Below are 6,000 nucleotides of genomic sequence, written 5' to 3'. Positions count from 1 at the left end.
CTTCCTTTCTTCTTGAGATGCTGCATGTCTCCTTTAAAGTGTGTCTTGACTGAAAGATGCTTTGTCTGTCACACTCTAATAACACCTCTGTGAAGTTATTGATGTTGCTATTGAAAATTGCAAGACAGGTCCCAATTAGTGATTGTAGATGAGACCAGCCAGAGGAAATCCCTCTTGATGAGTGACCTAATCTCTGATTTGAGTCCAATCACCCTGTCACGAAATGCTGGCACCAGTTGTGATGTATAGTATAACCTAGCTGTCAGGGACATGGTTGAGAGCTGAGGTCATTTCCATGCTGGGTCGAATCTATTTGCACAGTGGAATTCTTGCATTTCATTAATTATGAGTTATTTTGCAAAGCAAATAGGTTGGAGGACATCCCCTCCCCATTCCTGGTACAGATTTACAGGCAGGACACCATGCCTGTCAAGGAAGGGGTCAGTCCCTGCAACAACTTGCCACAAAATGGAGTCACTTGCAGAAAACAGAGGCTCAAACTGAACATCTCCCCCTCATCTCCCAAGCTCACTGCAGCAGCTTTGCAGAGGGGACAATAACATTATCCCCCCCCCAACTTCAGAGCTCTTTGCAAGTCCCTATGTCCCACTGTCTGGAATTTACTCTCCAAGAAAGGTTGTGCCATCTTCAGAGCAAAATTTGGATGGTGTTCTTTAAGACCAACATCTTCACCCCTAGGATGGAGGAGACAAAGAAATAGCAGATGGTTTGCAATCTAGAGGAAGGCTCTGATGAGAGGAGGAACCCCTAATCTCTGCAATTGAGCATCTCAAAGTGAAGAGACAGATTAAAACAGAGTTGTGGCACAGATCATAACTTTGTAGCTTTAATGAAGGGGGGTTTTGAGATCTAATGTAAGGAGCAAGTGATGAACACTTGCCCCTGATAACAGGAGGGGTATGTGACACAGCCCTGGGTCACACCATACCAAAGAATGAGATAGAGTATCATTTACTGTCTCTTGAGTAACTGCTTGGGTGCTTATACTTTTTTCTCCTCCCTGAAGCTGGGATGAAAGCCTCTACCTGAGATGTGGAGTCTGTAATGATGCTGACCAGTTGATTTACATCTTTTCATGTGGTTCCATGACATTTTTCATCTTAGTTATCAAGAGCCCAGTGTTGTGAGACAAAGCATAAAGAAAAGTTATCTGATACCAGAACAAAACAGTTATTCTGGAGCATGGGGTTGTAGCAGAAACCATAGTTACAGCTGAAAAAGTGAGGAAAGGAGTAACAACCAAAAGCCAGCTTAGCTGTAGGACCTGAGCTCTTCCTATCAGGTAGTCCCCCAAACATCTCACACACAAATCCCAGTTCTTTTGGAGATCTTTCACCTTACTTGTCATTCACAGTGGCTTCTCTAAGCCTCTCCAGTCCCTAGGGGATGCCACAGGGAGCACTTTTGGGTAAGGTCCCTTTCCTGCTCCTGCCTCCAAGTGAATCAAATTTCCCCATCAGGCTACTCAGCATCACCTGTGCAACCTTCATCCCTCCCCAGTGCCTCGTCCCACTCTCCTTCACCACCCCAGCAAGGCTCTAGGAAGCAGCAGTTAAATGATCACCACTGTCACACCAACAGGGCACCAAACTGAGCATCTTCAGCTACTGCTCGTTGACCCATCTCTATTTCTAGGAGAAATACTGCCTGGCACCCTAAATACTCGAATGTGAGGCTGGGATCTTGGACCACTGGGTGGTATAAATGAGTTTATAGGAAATAGCTGAGGGTAGAGGCTTCCTCCCCACCCTCATTAGGGGATCTGGCCTCCTTATTGGGTGCTTTCTTCTTTTCTCCAGTGGAGGAGAAGAGCTGATTCTCTACAGCTTGTGGTGGAGGTGATAAATGAGATCACTTCTTTGGGAAGCAGCAGAAAAGGAGGGGAAGCTGTGTCTTGCATCCCCTGAGCCCTGGGAAGATGAAAAGTGAGTCAAAGGAGGCTCTGACTGTAGAAAATGGACTCTCTGTACAGCCAGGTATGTTGTGACTTTTATCTCATTGTTTTCTTGACTTTTTGTGGCTGTTTGAAGCACAGGAGGACAATGTGAGCGATGCAATGTACCACTCTGGAGTGGCTGAGCTTTCTGAGGGGCTGCTAAAGCAAGTGAAGTGGAAAGCTGTTGAAGAGCTCAGTTAAAGGACAATTGTTTGCTGGCTTTGTTTTGGTTTTGGGTGGGTTTTTTTCTTACTCTTGAAGGGTTCTGTCTTGCTGTTGTGCCTTTTCCTGAGAAAAGCAATGCTCAGGGGAGACGCCTCTGGGGACCTCCCTGTAGAGGGAAAGGGGGTGGGAGGGGAATGAGCAAAGCTGTGGTATGATGTGGAACAATTAAAAGGACAGAAGTGAGGAAAACATTTTGCTCCTTGAATAAAAAGGCTGATGGTAGGGAGTGGGTGTTGCTCAGAAGGTCTTCTAATATGAAGTTGCTATTATGTGTCCCACAACTGGTTTGTGCTCAGAGAGGCTACACTCCAGCCTGGGTAGTGGGGAAGCCAAGGTGATGAAAGGCTGTGTCTCTTGTCCCTCAAGTGGTGGCATCTCTAGCTGCTCTTCTGGAGAAAAGGCAATTGCTGCCAGTAGCTCCTGGGAAGAAACTTCCTTGCTGTTTTTCAGAGGAACAGCCAAGAAAGCTCCTTGTGCTTCATGTGGTAGCATCAGCTTGTGGACAGGGTGATGTATGAGCTATTTGAGCTAATGCAGCAAGATTTTTCCCTCCCCTAGAGAAGTGAAGCATGTGAGCAGGAGACCAGGCAGTGCCAGGGCTGGGGGGGTTACCCAATTCCTCCTGAGAGCCTGGGCTGGAGGGGGATGAAATAAAGTGAGCATGAGAGGAGCTGCAGGCCCCTTGTCACCAGGGATGGGGCTCTAACCTGTGTAATGCTGCACTGAGTGACCTGGCAAAGCTGCTTCAGGAGGTGGTATGAGAGATGAAAAAGCTGTGGGGATGGACCCTGTGCAACTACTGCTTCTCCATCCACTTATGAAGGCAGCCCTTGGGCTGTGCCTTTCATTTGTGGCTAAAGAGACACTTCTAAATCAATGTTGGTAGAGGGCAAGGAGGAGACTTGTTCTAGAACTGCATTTTTTGCTTTGCTTCCTTCATTCACTGTTTCTTCTGCACAGATCTGGATGAATCAGGTTGCTCCAGGAGGGAAAGAATGAGGGATGTGGGTAAGCACTAGGTGGGATCTCATGTAGAGGACACACAAAGTGAATTGATTGTGTGGTCCCTCTTTTGATGGATGCATTGGGTCTGGGGTACAGGCAGCAGAGATGAACTCAAGGGGAAAATGTTCCTGGGTGTGAAACTTGGTGTCTAGAAAAATGCCCCCAACCTCTGAGGCTGCTGTTGATGTGGAGTGCTCTCCAGCCTAAAAGGATGTGTTGTAGCTGGTGGATGATGCTGTCTGGGAGAGGCTCAGGTGTTTGTCATGGTAGGCAATTCAGTTACCTGCTGCAATCACCTGCATGTCACTCTTGCCATGGAGTTCAGCTATATTCTGCAAACCAGGCACCTAACATTTGTTTCTGCTTAAGACTTGATTCAAGGATAATTGCTGTGAACAGAGGTACTTCCATCCCTCCTATGAGACTTCAGTCTCTCCCTACCTCCTCTGCTCTTGCTGGGGAGAGGCTATAGAGGAGAAAACTGTCCCCTTGCTCCTTCCAGGATCTGATAAACCTCTCTGCATGATCCAGGGAGAAAATGTGAGGCTGAACACCCCCACAGTTTAATCTTCAAAGCAGCAATCTAATTTGCTGAATAGCTGTGAGAAATGAAGCTGACACAAAATGTTGAATTGCCTCCCAGCCCTTGAGTGTAGAAGAGCTACAGTTCAAAAGCTGAAGGCCCCTGTTATGTCCTCTGATGGATGCTCTCTCCTGATAAAACGTCTCCTGTGATGCCACGTGCTGTGGCCACAGATCAGATTGCAGGGGGAGAGGAGTCCCACGGCAGCCCCAAAGGAGGCTTTGGGAAGCAGAGGAGATATTTCCCTTTAAGTCAGTTGGTGGTGAGAGAGGATCTCTGCTCTGGGAAGCCGTGCTTAGGAGCCTTCTAACTATGTGTGCCCAGCCATGGTTCAAAGGGTGGCTTTCAGCTCTGAACTTGAGTTGCCTGGTGTTAGGGAGTGTCCTTAGCTAGAGCTCTAGTTCAAGGTGTTGTTCTTCTAGAAAGAGACTAGAATTGAAACTTGGACCTTAAAACAATCCTTCTTAATGCACAAGCCTTATCTTCTCTGCTTTGGCCACACATTCCACTCTGATTTTCCTGGTTGCCCTCTGTCATCCACCTTCAGAAAGCCCAAACCCTAAATCCTCCTTTGCTTAACCCACTGATCAATCTTCACTGCATTTCATTGGGAGTAGATGGCTCGAAGGCATTTGGGTTCCACTGTATCCAGTGCTGACTTGGTCCAAAAACCTCTGTAACTGTTATTTGTGGTAAAGTGGAAGTGTCTAATTCCCAATAGCTGTGAGCAAGGGGGGAGAAAGTGGAGCTGACTTCTCAGTTATGTTCTGGATTGCAGACACAGGGAAAGGTTTCCCCTGGCAGAACCAAGAGTGAGTGCTGTAAACCTTCTTGTCTGTTACCATGCAATTGCTTGATCATCCCAGTGACCAGCCCAGAACACAACTCCCTGGTCAGGCAGTACCTTGGTGGTTTCAATAGCTACAGTCACCTGCCAGAAGCTCTGACTTCACAATCACACATGCAAGTCTTGCCTGGTGAGAGCTACACTTTGCCAAGCCCTTCTTCAGTCTCTTGTTTATTAGTGTTGATGTGGAGCTGACCAACTTCTGCTCTTCCAGCAGAGTACAGAGCACATCATGTAGAATGCAGTTATCCCAGTGGCATGCTTGTGGCAGGAGTCAGGGTAAAGGACATGCTGTTATCCTCACTGATGCAATATATCTGCTGCCATAGGAAGCTGAGGAATAGGATGAGCTCCAGCTTAGCAAAGGGCTTCTCCTGGGTTGGGTAGAGGATGGAATTGTATCACACAGGGGACAAGAGGGGGTCCCATCACAAGCATACAGTGGCTGGAGCTACTCTTATTTCTTGTATCTGCTTGACATCTCTGGTGTTATCACTTGGACTGATGTGTGGTGTCTTGGCATCAGCATGGGGGAAATGAGGACAGGATGCTTTGCCTTAAAGGATAAGAGTGAGAAACCCTTAATGGCCTCTGGTCTGAGATATTTGGTGGCCTGTCTGGGTTAAAACAGAGGATGGTGCACTTATGAGACAGTTCCTGAGAGGGAAAACCAAGCCACATCCTACTCCTTAGCATTGGAAGAAGTAAGGTGAGAGACTTGTGTTTGTAAATGGGTTATTCCCAAGGAGAGATCTTCCCTTTCATGGAAGGAAAGTTGCTGTGTTGTAGGTTGTTGCAACCAGCCCCTGCAGAATGGGGATGGAGGGACTTTGTCAGTGCAGCTCAGCAGCACCAGTGCTGCCTGGGTTGCTCCTTGGTGAGGAAGCTCTTGTGTGTGTGTGTGAGTTTCCAGCCACACACCTAGTGTGTGTGTGTGGACAAGATGATGTAGTGCTGTTGGGAACTGAATCTGCTGTGGAAAATCCATGGTGGAGCAGCTTGAAAGGCCTGGCAGAGGGGCCGAGTCACTCTCATGTCTGGGGTTGTCTGATCTCTGTGTGGCTCTTTCTAGAAGTTCCCTACAGTTGAAACTAATGGATGTATGTTCCCAGAACAAAAAAAAGAATGACATCAGCAATTCCCATAAATGGAATTGGGGCCAAAGCCTCCAGATGTCACACACTGAGGGCTTTTTTATCTTCTGACTATAGGAACCCTTCCTTAACAATTCACAGCTAATGAACAGAACCCAATGCAGAAAATCTGTGCTGGGTTAGAAAGAAATGAATGTGTTTTTAAAGACCTAATGCATGTTGACATGGGTGTGTTTAGGCCTTGTGGCTACATCCATCTAGGCAAGGGGTATATTAGGAACACATGGCA

The sequence above is a fragment of the Colius striatus genome, chromosome 3 (genome assembly GCF_028858725.1).
Source record: "Colius striatus isolate bColStr4 chromosome 3, bColStr4.1.hap1, whole genome shotgun sequence".
Classification (NCBI taxonomy): Eukaryota; Metazoa; Chordata; class Aves; order Coliiformes; family Coliidae; genus Colius; species Colius striatus.
The sequence above is the reverse complement of the archived record's forward strand: the minus strand, read 5'-3'. Positions refer to the sequence as shown.